General features: G+C 40.0%; 1 protein-coding gene across 2 annotated transcripts in view; it reads right to left on the bottom strand.

Annotated features, from left to right (window-relative positions):
* The window catches only part of LOC132978190 (cadherin-22-like), a 190,720-nt gene that overhangs the window by 104,295 nt on the left and 62,190 nt on the right, over positions 1 to 24,235 (bottom strand). The window contains exon 1 of one of the 2 annotated variants that reach the window (XM_061043307.1): positions 7,463 to 7,649. The exons of the other annotated variant lie outside the window; for it this stretch is intronic. The gene's annotated coding sequence lies outside the window, so the exon portion shown is untranslated. Of the gene's footprint in view, positions 1 to 7,462; positions 7,650 to 24,235 lie in introns of those variants that run through there. 2 annotated transcript variants of the gene reach the window in all.

Raw genomic sequence — 24,235 nt, 5'->3', positions numbered from 1 at the left:
TTCTTATACACAAATATTTCTCTCAGCACAATATGACAAGTCAGTTCAGCTTGGTATCAGAGGGGAATACAGCTGCATCTTTCTCTAATAACAACTTCTCATTTCAGGGGCCAAGGTGACAAAAAGCAGCACAAGTGATTACTATCTGAGGGAAGGAGTTTATATTTAGAAGTTAATAGCCTGAGGTTAACACATGGCTACATTTACTCCCCACAGGCCCACTCACTCGCTAGCTCGCTACAGTATATCTCTGCCTCCGAATGATGTGTGCACTGATTTTGCATTTACACAAAACCATCCCTGTGCACACACAAACAAGAATGCACAGCTTATCACACACACACACACACACACACACACACACACCCACACAAACGCACACACACGGTAGATAGCGAGACAGACCCAGCTCCATCTTCCACTGCCAGAATCTCCCCATCAGATGGATGAAAGCTGCCATCAAAGCCGGGCCCAGGAGGAGTTCAGACAGTCTGCTTATTCGAGTGAACCCGACACCAGAGTCCAATCCCCTCTGCCATGCTTATTAAATAGCCTATTTTGTCATTTCCAATCCCAATTTGTCACAGTCACTTGGCTCAGCGGCCCTGTGCCATGTCACAGAAGGGTGGGGGGAAAAAAAACAGGACCAGAGGCACAACAGAAAACATGTCTCATTCTGTAAACTGTTTATGTATCACTGGTAAAGTTTTAATGGACCGTTTTCTGCAAGTCTGACAAAACAGACAACATAAAAGGAAACACAAAAACAACACTTTGCTTTGGCATATACAGCAGGGTTGCCATGTAAACAAGAGCACTGGCTCATAGACGTCAAACAGGCAGAAATTATGAGTCTGCAACTCTGACAAACATTCAGTAATGACACAAATTTGTGCTCTCATTCCAGAGATGCCTTTGCATCATGATAATCGCTACATACTCTCTCTTTATATTATTCTGTGTGTATCAAGCCTATTTGTGGTGGAAGAATTAAATTAGCGAGTCTTGACATCCTTCCATAGCAAAAAAACAAGTAGAAAATTGTTTCCAAATTTGACCCTTTGTCAAGCCCCGCCATCACCAGGAAGTAACCCTCTGTCAAGCTCCGCCCCCTTTAGTAACTGCTACTAGGTTAGACAAGTCAAGACAATGACAGACTTTCATTTGGATTGTATTGATTCCATTCTTTTTATAAACTTGGCCTTAGGGAAATAATAATTGTAGGATGTATGATGATAACTGATAAATCTCATCAGTGACCATTCCTGGAGCCAGAGGGCTGAAATTTCCCCGAATGTTAGTAACTGGGTTAAAAATACACAGTTAAGAGTTGTGTGCACAATTTGACCATCACAGCAATATCACTTTGCGCTAAATGTTACAGAACCATGCTGATGAAAAAAAACCTCCCCGACTACGATGTGGATATCTTGTTACGCTAGAATTCAAATAAAAGGATTACACCAATATGCACAATGTAGATTAAATTCTAAGTCACAAATACAGGACCTTGCAAACATGGTAATAGCTTTTAAACGCATGCCTACATTTGCCTTCATTATTGACAATCTGCACGACTTCACTTTTAGTCACCCACAGCTTTAACAGCTTTATACAATGCAGTTCTTTCGCCTCAACTGTCCCAACATTACTTTTGACTAGCGCTGGGAATCGTTGGCTGTCTCACAGTTGCATTGGATCTCGAATCTTGGGGTCACAATTCGATTCAGAATCGATTCTGGATTCAAAACGATTCTGGATTCATGGATTCAAAGTCTATTTTTGAATGAGTACATACTCCAGGATCTACTCTGGTCGTCTGTGAGACTGGCTGAATTTCTTGCTGCTCCATTTGGCATTTTACTGAGTTGAAGAGCTAGCTTTTTTGGAAGTTATGAACCTATTTAAAATCTCTGTATAAGAATCTGGATTTTTACATAAATCGATTTTTTTCCCACCTCTTCTTTTGACTGATCACAACCTCTGCCTCAACTCAAACCACCTTTGCTCAAACATCTAACACATTTTACCCGTCTGAATGAATCAATCCCACAGTAGTTTAACAAGGTCCCAGACTCCCCTGGTGTTTGTCTGCCAAACAACTGGCATTTACTCCGGCAGCATGCTAGATGGACAATACTTCTGTTTGGGTCTCTCTCTCTCTCTCTCCTTCCAAACTGGACTCTCTATTCTGAATCCCAAACCCAATGTTGTATTGGCAAGTCAATGATATGCAGCTGAGCATGACTGGGGAGAACAAAATCTGCATTGACAAAGGGAACTGTCTAGAGAATGGGTGCTGCCTTGCATTAGGCTGCTGTGTTTGCATACAGGTTATAATGAGAGGTGACATATTGTCAGTGCCTTGCTAAAGCTGCGCCCCTAATTACACTAATTGCTGCTCTTCCACCCCCGCCCCTCCCTGTCCCCACCCTCGCTTTTGCTTCAAAACTACCCCGCCACCTCCACTGTCCACCCCCTCCTTTCCTTCCCTCCCATGCCAATACTGCTGCTACTCTTCAAAACTCAAAAGCTTCCACCCACATACCAAGACGAGTCTGCGCCCACTCTCGTTACATCCGTCCATTCTGCTTAAAAACATTTTTTCCAAAACTGTTCCTTTCCTTTCCGTCTGTCTCTGCCTGTTTGTCTCCGTCTTTCTGTCTTCCTCCCTTTTTTTCTTCTGTTTCCTCTCCCCATTGGTATAGCCTTTGTGCCCGTACATGCCAGTGTCCACTGCTGCTGCACACCCCCCTCCTTGCCTGTGCTGCCAGCTGCACAATTACTAAATCGCTCATCTCACGGGTGGCTGGCGCTCTGTATCCCCAGCTTTGGCCGGGAGAGAGCATGAGAGAAAGAGAATAAGAGAGAGAGAGAGAGAGAGGAGTGTGGAGAAAGAGAGAGAGAAAGAGGTAGCGTATGAATGAAACAATGAAAAAGAAAAGGGCAGTGGACTGGGATCCGACTGGACTAAAACCCTGTGCCAAAAGCTTGCTCCTCCTCGACTTTTGTGTGTGTGTTTAGTTTGTGTTTCTGGCTTACACATGTTTGTGTGCGAAGGAAATATTATGCGTGTCAGTGTGTGCGTTCACACATACATCCAAGTGCATGTGTGTGTGTGTCTCTCGGCGAAAGACAGGTGATGGTGGAGGTAGTTGACAGCTGTCAGTGCACATGGGCCCCTGATGGTGGAAGAGCGCTGGTGTCTGTCAACACATTGCTCCGACTCTGCCCTTAACTGCGGGCCGACTATACTTAGGACCCTCTCAGGACGAGTGCAGATCACTGGAGCCTTTCAGAGCTGCTTCCAGCCCATGCAAATGCAAAAACTAAGCGAGCTGGATGGACCGCCGTGATGCCAACTATTTGAGTATCTCGCAGAACAAGTATGACAGTTTGCTTTGCTCTTTCCATGAAAGGAAGCTCGATGCATCATGGATCAGGAGGCTAGTCAGGGAGATGAGGGATTTGCATCACACAGTGAGCATTTCAGAGAAACTGAATCAGACTTTGCACACTAGCCGCAGGTGCACTTGGCATGGAGTCCCGATAACATCTGCCTGTAAACGTGTGTGACCGTGCCATGAGCTCTGCTGTCCTGTGCAACCTGTGTGGCTATGTGGAGCTGTTATAGAGGATAGAATTTGCATGATCAGGGATATTCATTTTTCCAGGCAAAATATACAATTTAAAAAAGGACATGTGGGCCTAGTAGGCATAGAATACTATGTCATCCAATTTTTCTCTTTTTTCTAATTTCCTCCCTGTCAAAGAAAGGTGTTTGCTTTTTCACCTGCTCGTGATACATTGACTGAAGTGTTTGCAGGAACCACAAGGTATTGTAGAGTTAGTGTGCAAACTGGGGACATTGTTCGCTATGTTGTTACTTTTTTTTTTATGGTAATCTACACCAAGTCTTACAGCTGAGTGAGGGAGAGAAATGTTCCTGTATGATAAAGAAGAAGGCTTTTTGGAAAGCGCCTGAGAACCTACAATATGTAAGCTAACTCTATGACAGTAGAAAAGCAAAGTTCAGCCATAGACTTTGTTTGAAAGTGTAGTGTCTTAATTCTGCTTTTTTATCTTCAAATGACCAGCAGGGTTGACTCTGATTGACACCGATTGAAAAAGAGAAATGCAATATTTTTTTCCCCCGGGAAACATTGTTTTTTAAAATTATTATTATGTTGAAATTGATACGTTCAAGTCTTATTTAACACAGTTTGATATTAATTTAGTAAGTTATGGAATAATTTTGAGAACAATAGGTAATTAATCAGGTTTTAATTCAGGGTTTGGCTGCATTTTGTTTAAAAATGTGTTACAACAGCAACCTGTTGATGAGGATATAGATCTAGAGACTAACAGCATTGTCTCTCACAATAATCTCGCTGTGAACAGAGGATCTGACATGCGATCAAACCATCAAACATGCGGGGTCCCACGTTTTAATGAAGTCAGACTGAAGTACTCTTTTGTAAACCAGTCAACCCTTATAACTGAATATGGAGCTGAATCCCAGATCAAAGCACGCTGGAGGCCTTTGAATATTTATTTGGTGTTTGAATTTTGTGTCAAATGTTTGTATTTTTGTATTTTCACTTTAACAGGTTTTTATGTTGCAATCACTGAAATGCTTATCTTCCCTATCGTATGAATATGGTCATTTCCAGTTCCAAACGCCAGCATTGGTCAAAATGTCCAACTTGAGGCTTGAAGGTGTTCACAAACCAATGAGTGGCCATGACTATAGGTGGCCACATCCCTACTATCATACAGTCTGTGAATCCAGCTCTCACCTTTGGGTGTATAAATGTAATCCTGCCCAAAGTTCAGGACTGAATCAGCAGAAGCAATGTTTTATGAGACACATCCAGACTTGAACTGTCCACTCCAATGAGCTTCACCCTGCCCCACTAACATCCAGCACCCTGCAGGTCTGACTGCAAGACACAAAGTAATTGCTCCATCTCACTACATCCCTCCTCCGACTGTTGTTGCGCTTGCTGGAAGTGAAAGAATGCTAAGTTTTGGTTATGGCTTGTTAGAGCAGATACAACATCATCAGTAATGTAACACCACTCACAGAAGAAACATAATGCCTAAGATTTGAATAGATTAACTTGAGTCCCGTGGTTACAAGTATTGATATAATTTTATATTTCAACTGCAGGATTTTTAATGTTAATAATACAGCAGTGAGAGGCAGAGGAAATGGAGCGACTTGATTAAAACCGTTGAATCACAAAAATAACTTAAAGAAAGAAAATAAGGGAAACTTTAATTACAGATCAGAGAACACTTGTTAACCACATCTAGTTTTGTGTATCTAATTTAACTCTTGAATTAATAGCATTGCTACCTATACATCTAAAAGGATATTAAAATATACATACTTATGAATAACTAATTAAAGTCCAGGACAAATAGAATGAGAGTGGGTTTCGGACCTTGAAGCAGAGGCGGATGGTATAAATGGTCGAGCCGGGCTGAGTCATCCCTTGCTTGCTTGTTTAAGACGAGAAAGTTATTCTTCTAAAGATTGTTTTAAATTAATGTGGAAGCCAGAGTAGAAACTGAACCTAATAGAAATATACCATATCTCCATATAGGCATGTACACTGCAGCCAAGTATTGACTTCCATAGTGTCAACAGTGACAGGTGTCAAAGCATGCTTCCTTGTTTTGCTGATCATATTACTGAATTTATTCAACACAACGGCAGTGGCGTCTGTATCATGTAATATCTAATATGACGTGTGCTGCTGCCCTCTTTGTCAGGTCACCCTTGTGAAGGAGATCTTGTTCACAATGGGTATATTACCTGGTTAAATAAACACACATTTAAAAAAAAAGAAGTGGGTATACTCTACTCTAATTTTTTTCCAATTTAAGTGGCCCGTCCAGCTGAGGATAAACGGCCTCTGTTATAAACAGTGACATGTAAGACTTTTGTATATTTAGTTCATGTGTACTAGCAGATAAGAGGCAGAGTAGTGAGGGTCATCCCTTCACCATCCTAGGAAAACAAAAACTACTACTTAATATTGTCATCAATCAATGGTGTGAATCAGATGAGATTTAGAAGTGGGTACAGCCTGAAAAATAAGTGAGTATGCTCTGTATACCTGCGTATACCCTGCACTACATCACTGCCCAAGGGCAACCGACTTTTGAGCCAATGACACAACTGTAGCGCTACAAATGCTAAGAAACTTACTTAGCATGTCTTAACTTGGCAAAAAATGTTTAACTTGCTTAACATTGTTAGGTAAAAGGAATCTCTTATTAAGTTACAGCAATCGTAAAGCTAATCCTCTAACCTGTTAATAGTTTCTTTATGTAGTAGCATCAAGCTAACAAACTGAAATGTACATCCCAATCCGTGCGAAAGTTCCCCGACCCTGGAGAATGAAGCGCCAGAAGCCCCTGCCTTTAAGGATCAACTTTCACACGGCATAAAGGCTGTAGAATTTTAAAAAAGAGCAGAAAGAACACAAGTAAGGAAAGGCGTTTTTGTTTTTTTCTAATGCTGAACTAAGGTAATCTATGTGGTCATTTAGCCATTTCAGATTAGCTGTGGTCGCTGCTTATTGAAGCATCCATATGTTCTGCACAGGAGTGTTGCATGAACAACAAGTGCATGTTAAGAAGAACAAATAAACGGATTAAAAGGGGAGAAAACCCAATGCTTAATTAAGGTTTGCCAAGCATATCGTGTTTTTACACTTATAGGAATGCTTGCTCTGTGAACTGAACCTGCAACAGTGAAAGCACATTGAAGTGTGAGCCCCGTGGATATTTGTGAAGCAGAGCTCGCTCACAATGCAACGGGTAATTCCTCAAAAGTGCAAAAGTGTTGTTTTTTTTATGCCCCAACAATACATTTTTTTCACCACCCAAGTATTACTTCTTATGTTTTTTTTGTTAATCATTCAAGAAAGAAAACATGTTCTGGAGTAATCTCTTAATCCGTCTCATAATTTCTGTTTATCCCTCACCTTTTTTTTTTTCTGTCTCCTGTGTATATGTCTGTAAATGTGTGTTTTCCCTCTCTCCCTCACTCTGATCACACCTCAGCTGCTTTGTTCATAATCACGTTTCATACGATCTCTAATCCTTTAATACATTCAGAGGAATGAACCTTTCAAGAAGACGCGGTAACATGTTTATTTTACTTTCCTCGTCTTTCTTTTTTGGCTCCGTGGCTGTGGCACGTTCTGACAACAGTCGATGGTCAAACCTCAAAGCGAGGAGCAAATATGTACGGCGTTAAGAACAAGGCAAACAATGTACACAGCTCTGTGTTGTGTACTGAGGAATCACCTGCCAGTGTCATCAAAAATAAACAGAAATATATGCAGGATGCGAGCGATAACAGCCTTTTGTTTTCTATATTAACGTCTGCATGTGTGAAAAAAAAATATGTGCAAAGAGACAATTTAAGATGTAACCTTTTGACCTTTTTATCACCTCTCTGATACAGTTTCTTTTCCAAACACCAATCTCTCTCTCCTCGCTTCAGTCCCTCCATACTATGGCCCTACTTTTCTTCTCAGTGTAGCTCATTTTTCCTGCTAGAATGCGTTCACTAGGTGGCCATACATCCTGACTATGTGAGCTGTGTGGCCCACTCAGCCTTAAGATTCCCATTAGGACTGGGAATGTGGTCAGAGAGGACCTTACCCGGCTGTGTGTTTCTTTTTAACTCTGTGATGGCTGAGTGTGTGCGTGTTAGTTTTTGTTTATGCTGGGAAATATACATGTGAAAGCCTCCTAAAAATACCTCCCCATGGTGGAACACAAGTCTTGTATGTGTTGGAGGATCAATAGAATCAAAAAAACAAATAAATAAATAAAATCAGCCAGAAAAAATGGGGATATACAGGTTGTAATAAAATGACGTCCATGTTGCCAGTTTCTGCTTCCCCCCCCACAAATAAACCCATAAACGAGCACTGGCAATCATAGAAGTTCAAAGTTTATGAGTTACATGCGAGATGACATCTGTTTTCTTGTGTTCCAAGGACACAATAGGAAATGACATCCCTGTTTTCACATTAAGCGAAATGAACATGTTATTTGCGGAAAGGTCAAGCCTCCCAGCCGGGGGACAGGTTGTATAACTGCAGTAATTATTATGTAGCTGCGCAGGAATTAGCAGGAACTTCATGTCAAATGTCAAGAGCCAGGACACGAAGCTGTTTGAAAATTCTCATCTACGGCTCGGCAAATGTCAGTGGAAGTAACTTTAGAGCACTCATTAATTAGATTACACGCTTTCTCACGATGTTCTCTTTTTGAAAAAAAAAAAAAAAAAAGCCACACAGCTGTTTACCTGTCTCTCTTCCTCTGTGCAGACTTTTTCTTAAGGACTGAAGAGTAAATACACCAGTCTGTGGCTTTGCATTCAAATTCTTTAAAAAAAAAGCTAATTACCTTTAGGAATGGTTGATTTAACACATTTCTGTAAGAGGAAGAGGCTCTTTTGCCATCTTTATACTTCCTGTCATTGTGTTGCTGGACTATTTTGTTACTTTTGCAGCTTAATCTCTTATAATAAAGTGTTTTCATCTAAATCTGACACATATCTACCTTAGAGTGTAATTATTAACGGACCCAGCCTGAGTGACGTCGGCCATCTGTTACGGCTGGGGGCCCTGGAGGATCATCGGCAGCAGCCGCCATGTTGGAAATCCTGTCTCAGCCTAACGTTCAGTCAACCTAACAACAGGCTGAGAGCTGGAGCTGAGGCGGGTTTTAAGCATCATGACAAACAGTTACATCACGCCCACCTGTCAGTCATGTCAGCTAAGAATAACATGTATCGTTCATAAAATCAAAATGGATGCGTTATAAATAAATTCAGCCCTCGTACAGTGTGTGCCCATGAGGTCAAAAACGAATTTGACCTATTTTGTTATTTTTTTATACCAGGCTATAAACATGTTAATTTCTGCTGTAAAAACGGGCTGAAACACGTCTGTTGTTGATCTGCACTCTGCTGCTCTACTCAGATAAGATACTTTGAAGGACATTTAGTGTGCTGACTTTTCTGTCTCTCTTTAGATTGTAAAAAAAAAAAAAAAAAAAAACTGTATTATTGTTGAGTGTGCTCCTTTTCTACTGTGATGATTCTATGTTGACCTTGAACAAAGGTGTGGGGATTTCAGTGACATGTAACATGTTACCACAGCTATATTGTATGTCTTCACTATTAGTCAATTTCAGGATAGAAATAGAGTACGCTTCACTTCATATGATCGGAAACTGATCAGAGCATCCCTTATGAAATGGTCAGAATGAGGGAAGGGTTACTGTTAGAACTTTTTTAATCTAGACTACAGACATTTGTTTATATTTCTGGATACTATTTAATAGATCATAATGAGAGAAAGGGGTAAAAAAAAAAACGTCTTCCCCCTCTGTGTACAAAAAAAATGTAAATAAATAAATCACCTGCACCTGCTCATCTTAAGCAATGTGGCAACCTATCATTCTAGCATTTAAGAACCTAGATTCTGGAGGACTTCTACACAAATCTCACTTTAAATCTCCCAAATAGCCGAGCAAAGCAAGACAATCCATCTCATTGTGATTAAAGCTGGAACAATCATGTGGGATGCACCTGCGAAACCAATATTTAGGCCCTGGTGTGTTCTTTGAAAGAGGGAATTTGAATGCAGTTGGGAGCATCACAAGGAGATGCAATCTAAGCTATTTTGGAAAATCTGGAAGCAATGACTATAGAGCGCTGAGAATCAGCCAACGACGACTGATTCCACATAATGGCCACTTTTCAGGACACACCTCCTCATCATCTCAGTGAAAGCCTTTTCCAAAATCAATAGCTGGCTGAACATTCACTTCTTGATAGTTTCACAAACATGAACAGAAATGCCTCTGCCGCTCTCCCTTTAGTCTCTCTGCAGGGTACACAATACACACACACAGAGAGACACACAGACACAAATACAAACACAGAGACAGCTAAAGTTAAATCTATGTCAGTTTAAGTTGTGTATCTGAAAAGCACCTTTAAAAGTATCCTGAATTCGGAAAACACTTTCATGAAGCTCTATAAATATTTTAAGTTGTTCCTCAATTCCAAACCCTCTGAGGAAAACATGAAATCCATGAGAAAATATAAGGACAGGCACAAGAGACACACAGAGAATAAAACGTGGCTAGTTATCCACCTAGTCGTAGATAAACAGAGCAAGCATTCTAGGATAAATACATAGATCACACCCCAAAACTGAACTCTGCCTGAGAGGGTCATTATGGCGCCCATTTGTTTTCTGTAGAGAACCTCTTCTGGGTTAGAGGAACCAAAGTTGACAGTTTATAGGGCGGGAAGTCAAATAAAACAAATTGCCTTAGCTGCAGATACAAGAGAATTTGCTCTCGGTGCCCGGCAGCAAAACAAATGAGATGGCATTCGGAGGGTGTCTTTTTCTTTTAGGTTTATAATGCACTCGCTCACACTAGGAATGGCTCAGCACTGCGGAGGGCATTTATATCAGTCATAAGAAAATGCTGTGTTTTTGGGATTTTTTTCAGAATTAATGTTTGCAGTGGAAGTAATTCATTAACAGGAGAGCATGCTAGAAAAGATAACACATGTACTATGGAATCATTTTACATTGTGACCTTGAGGTCTCACATGTGAGACATGCAAAGACAGAGAAATGTGCAGGGTAAGATGAAACCAAATAAGTGATTCATGTCCTCCTTGTCATTTATTTCCCCGTATAAATATATACAAGTGTTCGCTCTTTTCAGTGGCAGACCTTTTGTTTTTATTATTGGATTAAAGAGCACTTAATTTCTGTATTAAAATCTCCAGCTTCGTGCTTAAATGTGTAGTTTAAATGAATATTAATCATCCTTGTGTACATTACCATGGATCAATAATCATTTTAATTTAAAAAGAAGAGCAGTATGTATAAGATACTTATACTCTAAGAGAAGAGTATAAGTATTGTATACTGACTCCCAGCTGCTACAGTCTACAGGTCAAAGTGTCCTTGGGCAAGACACTGAACCCCAAATTTCTCCCAAAGGCATAGCCATCAGTGGAAGAAAGTGTGAGAATGGAATAATGTTATTACTAAGGGGCAGCCTGGCACTTTGCATAGCAGCCTCTTACGTCATTGTGTACATGTGTGTGTGTGTGTGTGTGTTAAAGATCAAATCTGATATGTCTACAATTCTACAATTCATTTAGCAGACATATTTGTCCAAAGCGATGTACATCAAGGAGGAAGTACAACACAAGCAGGGATGTAGAGAGGAGGAAACAACATCAGGAAGTAGTAGCGAATGACTAAGTGTCAGGGCTGCACGGTGGTGCAGTGGTTAGTGCTGTTTCCTCTCAGCAAGGAGGTTCTTGGTTTGAATCTCAGTCGGACAGGAACCTCTCTGTGTGGAGTTTGCATGTTGCAGTCCAAAGACATGCTCCTGTGAATGTGAGTGTGGCTGGTTGTCTGTCTCTATATGTCAGCCGTGTGATTGACTGGCAAACAGTCCAGGATGTACCCCGCCTCTCGCCCAATGACAGCTGGGATTGGCTCCATACCCCCAAATGGGAAAAAGTAGTATGGATAATGGATGACTAAAAGTCAGATGGGACACAGGTCCTGTCAGGCTGTGCACAGAGGCAAGGCACTTTTCTTCTTTATATATCTTCATTATCATCAACAGCAGCCTAAATATCATCATCATCGTCACCATTTTCAGTCCCATCACTAGCAGTAAGTGCGTAGGTGTTTATGAAATAGCTGGGTCTTTAACTTTAATTTAAAGGGACAATGCAGATTAATTGTAGGTTGGTCCTTCATTACATCACCGGGGGACTACATAAGAGGTGAGTCTAGCTAAATTTGGGCCCTACATTTACATGTAGCATAATCGGCTTTGAATGGTCAGATGATGAGAAAAAAAAAAACATAAGGGTGGTTTTTCATCTTTTTTTCTTCAGTGTTCGTTTTCTTTTGTCTTGTTTCTCTTAAATATATTACTCCAACAGTTTTTTGCCAGATAATGGTTTGCATTTTGATATTATCATGACTTTTAAAGCACGTCAAAACTTCAGTTGTGAAATCTGCATCAATATCAAAGACTATTATTGTTATAATTGTTGTTATTGTCAAACCTGAACAACAGACAAACCTATCTTTTGCCCTAAGAGTTTATTTCAAAAATTATTTCTTCAAACATTTTTTTCTCCCGCCTGCCTCTCTACCCGCAATCATTCTGCTGCCTGGGCGTATTTTCTCTCTCAGACACTCCCTGTACTGTATGATTGACAGGCTCATTACCCTATCCCCATTACGATATTGCCTAATCAATCTATCCATTGTGTTCTCCCTGAGGCATAAAAAGGCAATCTTTTGCATGAAAATGACCTGGCCGGTGCAGGATGCGTTCTGAGGATGGAAGAGGGGAGTGGAGGAGTGTTAGGGTTCAATTTGCGGCTGAGCAAAGTAGCCACGCTTACTGGCGTACTGATCGATATTAATGTCCAGATGAGCTCTGTGTGACTTTTATTTTCTCACTAATCCAAACTGGCACAACTGTGTACGGCTTAGACAGACATAATGGTAATATTGAAGAATGATAGGACTATACATAGAGCTACTATATGGAGGAAACGGTATGAGAAGAAAAAAAAATCACCTTTGGAGACTTTCTCTCAGGACTTCAAGTACCAGACCGTAGCTAATACTCAACTATGGGATCAAACGGGAGAAGTTCACCAAGAAAATGACAGCCGCCCACTTGTGCTTGCGATGCCCCGCACTCCACTGGGAGCTAAATCATACCTTTTGAAGTGAGCTCGCTCACTCCCCACTGAGGTTTCTGTACAGCGATCATCACTCTGTTGGGAGAGTGAGTTCCCAGCATTGTGATCACTACCATTAGGACAGCATTGAAGTTATTATTACCATCATAAAAAGAATTATGTCCATCAGGAGTCAATCAGAATCACGGCATGTGGCCAGGAGTGGACCGGGCAGGATGAGGGTGGCTGTCCTAGTATGTCTTTGTGTGTGTGTGTGTGTGTGTGTGTGTGTGTGTGTGTGTTGGTAGAGTTGGGGGTAAATTCAGCAGAGTTAGCTTGACTTCCTGGAGTTCATAAGCAAGTAAAAAATACCTCATCTCACTGGAGTATACAATATGATGCAAACGGAACATTACTTTATAGAATGCAGACACGGCTGTTCTGTTTTTCTATTTGTTTTTTTTAAAACTACTTTAGCTGATGGAAGAAAAATGTGCACATTAAGATTTATGCAGTGTTTCACTTTATTTTTACAGCTTCGCTTGAAATGTTCAAAAAATTACTTTGCAGCCTATAGGAAAAAAACGGACTCCCACTCTGTTGAAATATGAACAGATAATAAAACAGATGCAATATGTTATTGTGTAATATACAGTATAAATATTTAAGACAATGAATGCATTAATTACATTAGTTAAGATTGTAAAATAATGTTTAACGATGAAAAAAGACACTAAAGGCCAAACTTTGAATTAGTCATCTGTTTAACATCACTTACAAAAATCCAGTTTACTGAGCCAAACTATCCCCTCTGGGATATAATAATGAGCTTAGGAATTAGCTTAGCTTTGAATAGCTATAATTAGCAAATCACCAGTGGGAGCTTTTTTCTCCTGAACCGTTCCCTTAAAACCCTTAAAAACAAGAAACACCGCTGTTCTGTATAATGACTTGGAATTAAACATGAAACAATAACCAAGGTGATTCTTGTAATGTGATAAATGTCGACTGACTTAGAACATAAGAGGAGGCCTTAGTTATGGTCACAGTCCAGTATTTGAGAAGAACTATAGTTCAAATGCATCTTTCTTTAAAAGTCACAAATCTTTGGATCATTGGCCAAGAAGACAAGTAAGACAACTTCATCAGTATAAAGATGTCTGTTCTCTCTTGATGGCCATTGGTATATCAAAATTACAGCTCTGTTGTTAATGCGTGATGAGCCTAACAAAGTCATAAAAATTACTTTAAGTTACATCATGGGGATTCTGATGAAGGCCAGGTAAGAAATGCCTTTCGTAACCTCATTAATTCTCTGCTTGGCTCCTAATAGGAGAAAAAAAACTACACCTTGGGTGTAAACAGGCCTATTCCATGACAGTTTATAGCACTTTCATCCAGCATTGGCACTAAATTACAGTTTATCTTATTCCAGTTATATATATTATATGAGACTGGTTTTAAAATATATATACACAGGTATAATTGGCCTCCAGCATTGTCAAGGAACAGAGTGAAACATTGGTACCTGGAGCCTGGAGAAATGATCTTCAACACTACTAGCTGCTCAACAGAAGTGTTATTTTCTATACTGTGAGAAAGTGGATGAACACAACGTGAAGTGATTGCATTCAGTGCTGGTACTTTGCAGTAAATATTTCACTTTTAAACTTTAAACTCATTGCATTGTTCAGTTTTTTGATGATTAAAAAGAAATCACTGAAACACTTAACCAGTAAATCAATACTAAGTGTGTTGTTTGCTCATGAACAGTGTTTCAGTATTATGAGAAAATATTTCTTGTTGTGTTTTATTGTGTTGAAACCATACACTGAAATTAGCAAATAAATAAATCAAATATGAATATGAATATGAATAAGTTAATTATCAATCGCTATCGGAACCCAATTATATCAAAAGTTATATCAGGGGAATGCTTACCAATTTACAGTATTAAGGGACGTTTTTGAGTACATAAGAGCACAAGGAATACAAACAGACCTTATAGAGCCCGTAAGTGTAAGAGTAACAAGTTGAAGCTTGATTTCCTTTTACCTTAGGCTGGCAATACACAAGACGATTTTGGGCCAAATTACCTCCCCACAATGATCAGGGGGGTGTTCCCCCGATTCTAGGCTTGTCTTATCTGATTTTCTTTTCCAAAGAATCCTCTAGTGTGTGGTGTCAGTATGATTATTTTACCCATCAAGTCGGAGCCTCCCTGATCTGAAATTGTAAATAAAAAATCATATCATTGGATATTTACAATTCCTGGTCAGACTGCCTCCACGAGAATACTCGCAGCAGCCAATGAGAGCGGGCAGAATTGGTAGTGTCACCAAACGAATGTTGCATGCTCTGACCACTCACCCTCAGCTCTCGCTGCAAATTGTATAATGCCTCACATAAACTGTATTCTTAGCCAGAATTTCATCAGTATAGCTTTAAAATTGGTTTAGATTTGAAAATTGTCCAGTGTGTGGCCAGCTTTAGTTACACTTCTGAATGACCTGATACAACCAGCCTAAACTGACCCCTGCTGAACCTGCATTTCAAATGCACAGAGAAACCGGTTGTCAATCAGCATCCTAGTTGTGTTCAATATTTTTAGCCTTAGATTCATACTATATTTTATGTGTTGGTAGTTAATCGTGCACATTTAAGATTATTTTTTCCTTGCATTTTGTGTGTGCTCTCTTGAGCTGTTTCTTTGCTGTGTTATTTCTTCAGTACATCATGTATGTATGTTTCTTTTGCCATTATAGCCCAAGGTTAATTTACCCTCGGGGACAATAAGTTAAGTCTAACCTAAAATTGCAACCAACTGTTAAACGCTCCCCAAAAAGCATCCTTTTCCAAACATATAGGAGAACCAATAGCGGCCTCAAAAGCAAATGAAAAATAAAGGCAGATCAAAACCAGTGTTTTATCTGTTCCTTCTTGGCTACTAAAGAAAAATGATTGTGCAACAATGCAAGCTACTTGAAAGAGGACCCACAGCCTCTACATATTGAGAACTTGTTTGTATATGTATTTATTTATTACTAATAAGGTACTCTTACACTAACAAATACATACTTATGAATATTGTTTTTTATAGCAAATTGATGCCACATATTGTAACATGTCTATGTCTAAAATGAAGATAAAAACTTTCAAACGAAAATGGCTGACCCCTAGACTGTATTTCTTGATTAAAGCAATTAAATCCAATTTGACTCATGAGGTGAACAGTAAGAGGGGGGAGACAAGGAGAAATTAAGTAAGAGAGAAATTGTGAGATAGTCAGAGATGTTAGAACTGCATGGAGCGAGAAGCTAATGAGACTTGAATTAAGAGGAGTGCTCTGGAAAAGTATAGCCTACGCCACACTCCCACGTCAAGGAGAGGACAATTATAGTGTGCATCCGTGTCAAGCTTTCAAACTCCACTTCCTTTCATTTTTCTTAATTACGGGCAAATATTCTCTCCTCTTCTGCTTCATTAGCTACTTTGTTGAGCGTTGAGTGATGTCAAAGAGATGATGGAAGGACAGAGCGGTGAAGCGAAAGGAGGGGGAAATGATATCACGGAGAGCCCTTGTCTTTAGTGTGAGATTAGGTCCCTTAAGAAGGCCTTCTGAGCGCCGCCAGCCTCTATAACTCAACCAACTACTCTGACAAGCAAATGACTGTAGATTATGGTTTTGATGGGTGACCCACTCCTGTCTGGGAGTTAAAGGGATGTTCAGTCGTTATAATTTTTTTGGTGGGTTATCTCTCCTCACCAGGCGGCTTCCCCATTGTGGGAAAAATGTCTTTATGTTCGTACTTAGCCATTGTTTCTGGTGAGGAATGTAAACTGCGCTTACTAAGCTAGATTTACAACAAATGCAAAAACATCCCGCACAAACAAGATGAAAAAAAGCTTTGTATGAATTAGTATTCAAAATGTCTATTGTATCCCCATTAGAATTTGGTCAGCAATCAACCAGACTCCTATCAAAACAAATGCACCAGGATGGAAAATAAGCGTTTTAGCTCATCAGTGCTACTCGTCTTAAAATAAAAAAGGCTTTATCTTTCCAGAAAACCCACAGGAATTCAGACTATTTTCTCCAATTTAGAAGAATCTTGTTAAGTCTCCCGCCCCTGGAATCTCCTCTTATGTCTGCCTCTTTTTTCTCTCTTCCCCTCTGTCTTCAAGACTTCCTTTTGTCTGCCTCCTCTCTTTCCGCCCTCCGTCTCTTTTCCCCCTCTCCAGTGCCTTCCCAAATGGCGCGGCGAAAATTGTTATTCCCAAGTCATTATCTTATTTGTGTGTCTCCACTCAGCTGTAAATCCTCCAGGTATTCCTCTCTATTCTCTATTAACTCTACCGCAGTCAAGCTTCGCCTGCCAATCACAAAGCATTGCTTAGGGAAGAAAGGAGGAATAGAGACAAAAGGCGGAGGAGGAGGGAGTGAGACAGAGAGAGAGATACAGAGAGGGAAATGTGGTCAAAATTACCAGAGAAACAGTAACAAAGGGAGAATAAGTTATTGCAGAAATTGAGATAAAAAAAAGGGAATTAAAGGAGGGGGGGTGGTAGATGTATGGAAGAGGAAGAGTCTTTTTGGGGCTAATAGGGGCTATAGGGGCATTCAAGAGTCCAAATGAAGGGCCAGTGACCCAAGTTGGCTAGCTGCTTTGGAAATGGAGATAACTCTGTTTTCTAGGTTCATTTCCTATATTTCTGTGCTAGAAATTAAGGCTAGAAATGCAGAGAATATGCTGCACTAATTGGAGCCGGGGTAAACACAGCATCTGAGTGTCTGAGAGGAGGATGGAGACTTAAAGACAAGGACAGTTGTGAGTGGAAGGCACCAGAGACACGACAGACTCTGCTTCCTGGTTTTTGAAAATCAACATTTTATTTCACTCACATGAAGTACTTGTATGGGTGTCTTGGAGATACCATGCAAATTGTCATCAGCATAATTGTACTCCAAGTAATGAGGATCCAATTAAAACATGTAAAGTATGTCAAGTGTATGCACAGTTACTCAACATTATACAGACAAACACTGACCAGCCATTATTACCACTGATGATCAATTACAAAGGTGTTCCCGGTCTGCAATGGTCAGTGCCTTCCCAAAGTGGTCCAAGGAAAGAAAACCAGTTATCCAGGGTCAGGGTCATGGGAAGCCAAGGCTCTTTGATGTGTGTGGGGGAACAAAGGCAGGGTTTTCATGTGGTTCAAAGGTAAAGCTGGTTCTGATAGAAAGGAGTCAGACCACAATAAAGTTTGTTGTGCATGCCCTGTTGTGCATGTCCTTGTCCACTGCCTACTTAAAGGCACATGTGCATCAGACCTGGACTATGGAACAATTGAAGAGGGTGGCCTAGTGGGTCTCAATCTAATTAAACACGGACAACCAGGTCAGAGTCCCCATGGAGGCCCCACCTCACAACTTTACAGGACTTACAGGATCTGCTGCTAATGTCTTTATGTCAGATTCCAGAGCACACCTTCAGAGGTCTAGTGGAGTCCATGTCGCCACAGGGCTGTTTTGGCCTTGACCTGACAAGTTGGGCACCTATACAATGTTAGGCAGGTCTGACTGTATGTAATGTATGGCTGATCGGTGTATATTGTTGATTTCCAGAATTAAAACTTACAAAAACACCTTTTTTTTAACAGTTAGCTGTTAAAATGTATAATCTGTTGCTGTTGATGGCCATCTCATTTGGTTGGCACCACATACATTTTAATTAAGGTCAAAACATCATTTTTGCACAAAGCTACTTTAGAAGGTTTTCCATATTATAAAAAAAAACATATCCTCATGATTCCTCAAATAGACACCCACTACCTGTAGTCCCATACATACTCCTCAGGTTTAACAAAGAATAATATTAAAACTAATTGCATAAAGTGCAGACTGTATTCATATTTGCTCCATTAATTTCCACTATTTATCCTAACTAACTATGTCAGCTAAAGAGCCTTATTTATTTTTCATTTGTTATTTTGCTTGAAATGTTGAATTACTGTTGAGGTAATTATGTTGTCAACAGTGCTCTGAAACTGCATTCATAAAGAGTCAAATGAGTCCAACTTGCCATGAAACAATTGGTCCAATTATGCCTCATTGACACACAAAACAACAGAAGTAATATTAAAAAAATCATTCTGCCTTGAAGATATTGAAAATAGCTAAACCTGCAAGACAACATTTCTGCAGACTCCTCAGAAGTCAAACTCAGGGAGTCTCAGCCCGTACTGCCAAAAGGATTACTAAATTTAGTCAACCGATTAGCAGCACTGTGAGTGGAGGATTTTGAGAACTAATGACCTACATAGAAACAGAGTGTATGTATGGTCCTCTCTTGAAAAGCATCACCTTGCCAAATAATTCCCTCTGCAGTTTGTTTTAGTGATCAGGGTGCCTCATAGCAAGCACAACCCCATTACGAGGAAACCCAACTCACTGTGGGATCATATACTCCACATCATATATTCTTTTTATAAATGGTATGTGTGGCTCCAAAACCAGGATAGGGTTTTTTTCTGCATTTCAATCCTGCACAGAAAAACAGCATGTACCCTGTGTGCACACTTAAATGAGTGCTGCAGAAAACAGTTTGGTGTTGAAGTTTATAGTTTGTCTGCATGTAATTGCATTGCTTAATCACATAGCAGTGTTACGTTAAAGTAGTTTCCTCTCTCCCTTAGTTGCCTTTTCAGCAGCTTTTTAAACTGCATGATGTGTTCACAGTGCATGGCAGTGAAGGAAGTTGAACGAGAGAGGGAATAGGCTACAGGGATACTCGAAATGTAGCAGGTGAGGACCTTTGAGTTTGAAGCAGCATTTGAAGGGTAGTGATGATTATGATGACAATGAAGGTGACGTGACAAGGACAAGGGCGAACAAAGGCAAACAGACGTGGAATGGAAGGTTTCAATCTACATTTGTAGATAGAAAAATTTGATGCTTCAAGGACAAAGAAGCAAAGGGAGTTGGTCAAATCTTAAAGCTGGGAGATGGACACAAATGGCAACTGTGTTGGAAAATATGTTTGTTAAGGTTGTTAAGGGTGGTTAGTGCATTTGATGCAGTTGAGCAGTGGTTGAACGTGTGATCTGTGATTCCCTCCTGCAGTTTTCACCCTCCCCTGATGACGAAAGAACTGACGAGAGTACCAGCAGACTTTGGGATATTTTGTTATTTGGAATATTTTCTATATATGGCTGGATCTGCTGTTAAAAAAAATCTCTTTCAACTAGATGGGGAAAAAACTGTAGCCTATGTGTTTTACATTTGAATCAAAAGTGAAGAACATGATCACTTTCCCTTGATTCATGCCAATCAACAGCATTACTTATTACATTTGATGCTGTAACTGAAAACAACCCAGCAGTGAATTAGTCAAATCTCTGACTGGGGCTGGCGGACTTCCATGTACTTGTACAAGGATAAAAAAAAGAAAAGAAATGTTTTTGTCTGTGCCAAAGACAAAAGATTGAAAGTGGATGTTCTTCTAAACGGTTACAGAGATGGATTTAGAACAGCTACATCGAGACAAGAACAAAAACAGACCATTTACAGCCTCAAGATGAAGTAAGAATTTTAGATTTCATGTCCACAGAAGATTCAGATACAATAATCCATGTTTTTATAGTTTAGACTTCTGTAGCGGGTTATTCCCAGGTCTCTATAAAAGCCTTCAGACGACTTCACAACTCTGCCGCTGCTCCAGTCTGAACAAAGACAGTGGAAAACATCACTCTACTTCCTTAACCCCTGCAATTACCTCCAGCATGTTTGTGTGTTTTAAGCATTAAAATTCATCATTGTTCTAATCAGCATATTTCAAATGTCAAAGGCAATAAGGTCAAACATGTATCCAACAACATACCGGATTCTGAATCTTTATCATAGCATTAAAGCTCTTTAAATCTAGCTAAAACCTTGTTTGTTCATCACTTCATAATTATACTTTTATCGTCTTTGAGATGCAGTGAGCAGCTTATAAAACTCATTTGTCTCACTTTATCTTTCTCTCTTCCCAATGATCTGATCTCTTCTGAGGTATTCTCGATCTGAATACCTTTTCAAGCCTGTCAAATTATCTCATATTTCATCGTGTTCCATGGATGAAGTGACCTTGCTATCAATACGCTTATACGCAGTCAAAAAGCTTTGTTTGCTTCAGGCATATTGGTACTGTACAAATGTCCCCCTCTGCATCTCACGGACAGCTCAAAACCATTTTAGTGCCCTATACTGTTTAACTGACCATCAGGCCTCCCTGTTTTAAGAGACGTTTAGCTCCCTTAAAGAACCGGAGAGTGAATAGTTTGCGTGCAAAGTAAAGAGTAGGCAGTAGAATATCATTGACTATGAGCATAGCGGAGGGAAGGTGTTGGCTGAAAGTTTGCTTCCATTCAACATAATATTTGTTCTACCACAAAGTCTTTGATAGAGAACACAACAAACGTCACATCATCGTGATTTTAAAGGTTTTTTAAAATGAGTAAAAATGTTCATGCAAAAATTACTACTTGCCAAACATATTATAATTTGTGTAAAAAAATGGTTGCATCATATTTTTTCCCTATATTGTGTTGATCTAGTTTTATATTTATGTTGTGTTACCCATGATTTTTTCTCCTCAGTTTTTTAATAGGGTGGATTGGTGTATTAATGTATAATCTTGCTTTCTTGTGTCATGGTTTTTTAGATTGTTATTTATTTTTTTAAAGATTGTCATATTGGCCTTTTTGCCTTTTTATGGACAGGACAGCGGAAGAGAGACAGGAGAGAGCAGAATGCATTGAACGGCTGAGACCAGAAGTGGAACCTGCAGCTGCTGCTAGCTGAAGCCTCTGGTTCTACCACCTGAGCTAATCTGTCACCCAGTTTTACATTGTTTTAATGTACAATAGCTTGTAACTGTTATTGTTCTCTTTGTATTTCTGTTGAGTTTGTTAGTACTTTTCTGTATGTAGGGTATTTATTTTACATTTTTTAAATTCATTTTAACAGTTCTTCTCGTGTAAATAAAGCTTTGGCTGTAATGCTGTGACGTTTGGCATCAGTTTGCCTTCTGTTTGCTCAAGCTTATACAAATAATCACTGAACAAACGTCATAATGAACGAAGGGCAGAGCACCTTCACACTTCACAGGAACTACCCGTACATTATCATGGTTAATACTTTTGGTAGCATATCTCTTTGCCCAATAGGAAAAAACACATATATGCCAAAAGGATGGAGGGAACATGACCTCCACTTTGAGCCAGATTTGGCTCCCACTTGGCCCCATGATGCATACATTACATGGACCACATGGGCTTCCTAAGGAGGGCCCAAATTAAAAACCCTCACCCTCACAAGTGTGTCCAGCACGGACTTGTTGTCTGGGATTTTGAACAGAGTCTCCCCATCGCTTAAATGCCCACTGATTCACTGTCACCTCTCTCCCTTTCCCACTTTCTGATGTGACAAAGTGAGTCCAGTCCTGACTGCTCTCCCTGAATGAGGAGCTGGTACTTCTTGTTTGTCCACCTCTTCCATCTCAGATTGGTAAACACAACTGGTGCCTGTGCTCTGCATGGGAATCAGCCAGGGAGCCTGCTCAGCCCTGTCTGCTTGGATTAATCCTTAACAGGTCAAGGTCAGACACATTACAACAATGCCAGCCCGGTAATAAGCATGTCTGAAGATTTCGCAAGCTCTAATTTAATTCCTAAAGCGCTATGTGAAGCGGGTGACGGACAGAAGGAAGGAGAGAGAGAGAGGGATAGAGGGTGAGAGGGAAAGACAAGAGGTGGAAGGACTCTGCTGCTGAATTAATGGCAGACTGCCGCAGGACCCCGTGACTGCACCGTTAACAGTTTTCCTCTCTAACCCCCTCCGCACATCTGAATGTGGCAATCAGCCTCATTGGAGAATTAACAAGACCATTAGAGTGGAGGACACAAGCAATCAGTGTCCTCTAAGTTTGCCGTGCCGCTGTGCCGAAATAAAGCATTAGGGCTCGTCTGATCCTTCTTCAGGAAAACACATTTCACACACGGCAAAAGATGCAAACAGTGGGAGCAAAGCTTCAGGAGAAATTATTTCTAAACAGAGCGTGATGTTGATTTAACGCAAGGAGACAAGACCATGCATTTTCTGTTGGTCTTATGGGACATGTGCGCTGCATTGTTTCTCGTTGTTCCTGTGAATGGTAATGGCCTTATAAATCCTGGTAGGCCAGGATTGTTAGCAGAGAGCAACACTGGAAATTGAAAACCTCTGGTAAGGTTGCAGGGTTTATTTATTTTATTTTTTTATTTTTTTGGGGGGGGGTCGGATTGGAAGGTTTTGCATAAAGAGTGAAGCAGGTCTGCATCATTGAGAAGTGAGTCACATATTCTTGCTCCAGGTGTCTATATAGAAAGAAGCTACACATAACCCTGACCACACATTTTAAAACCCATTAAAACATTCAAATTAGACTTGCCTATCCATTAAATATAAGCAAAAAAGACCTATACCTAGGAACATGTTCATCTGAATTATTTGTAAAAAAAATAAAATAAAATGGCAGAGACACTTGCAGTCTTGAGAAACATACAATGATTGATCCGTTCCAGTTACAGCGCTGGAGACAGTAGGGCCCTGAAGGTGTTCAGTCAAAATGTCGTAGAGTGTGTGGGTTGAGCCTTTCCAAGGCTGCGAGAATCAGGCTGCATAACCTCAGAATTAGCACACATACACACACCTTACTCTACCTAGTGGTGAGTGACAGACAGACGAGTACATGAGAGTGTATGGATATACCTTAATCATCCTGATAGAGATAGATCAGTGTTACACTTCATATAACTGCTGTGATTAATCAATGCTGATTATTATTAGGAAAGATAACTGATAACAGAACAGATAATATACATTAAAAAATAAAATAATGTAAATACTAGTTTTACTGACTTCATGTTTCACAGATTTTCACCATAGACTGTATAAACCATGGATGTAGTCTCAGTGATGTCACCCATTAGTATCTGAAATGAGGTTAGAAGGTCCCCGTGGTGGTGCTCACCAGATTGGAAATGTTGACTCAAACTAACTGTTGGACAATCTAGTGACAGTCAATGATGTGGAATAGAGTCGGGTTTTTAGCCTCTTGGCAAACAGTTACAATGCACCCACCTGTCAGTCTAATCAGCCACCCACTAATTATGCAAATTAAAAAGAAAAAATCGATTTATTTAAAAATTGAGATTCTTGTCCTGTAAGATTTAAAATCGATTCATAACCTTTTGTTGGGCTAATCAGTCACTCCCTGTTAAATGCTAAGGCTAGCTCTTTAACTCAGTAGAATTCCAAATAGAACAGCATGAAATTCAGCCAGTCTCACAGATGACTGGAGTAGAACCTGAAGTATGTACTAATTCATAAATAGACTTTGAATCCATGGATCCATGAATCCA

Source organism: Labrus mixtus, chromosome 7 (assembly GCF_963584025.1).
Source record: "Labrus mixtus chromosome 7, fLabMix1.1, whole genome shotgun sequence".
Lineage (NCBI taxonomy): Eukaryota > Metazoa > Chordata > Actinopteri > Labriformes > Labridae > Labrus > Labrus mixtus.
This window is presented reverse-complemented; position numbering and strand designations above follow the sequence as displayed.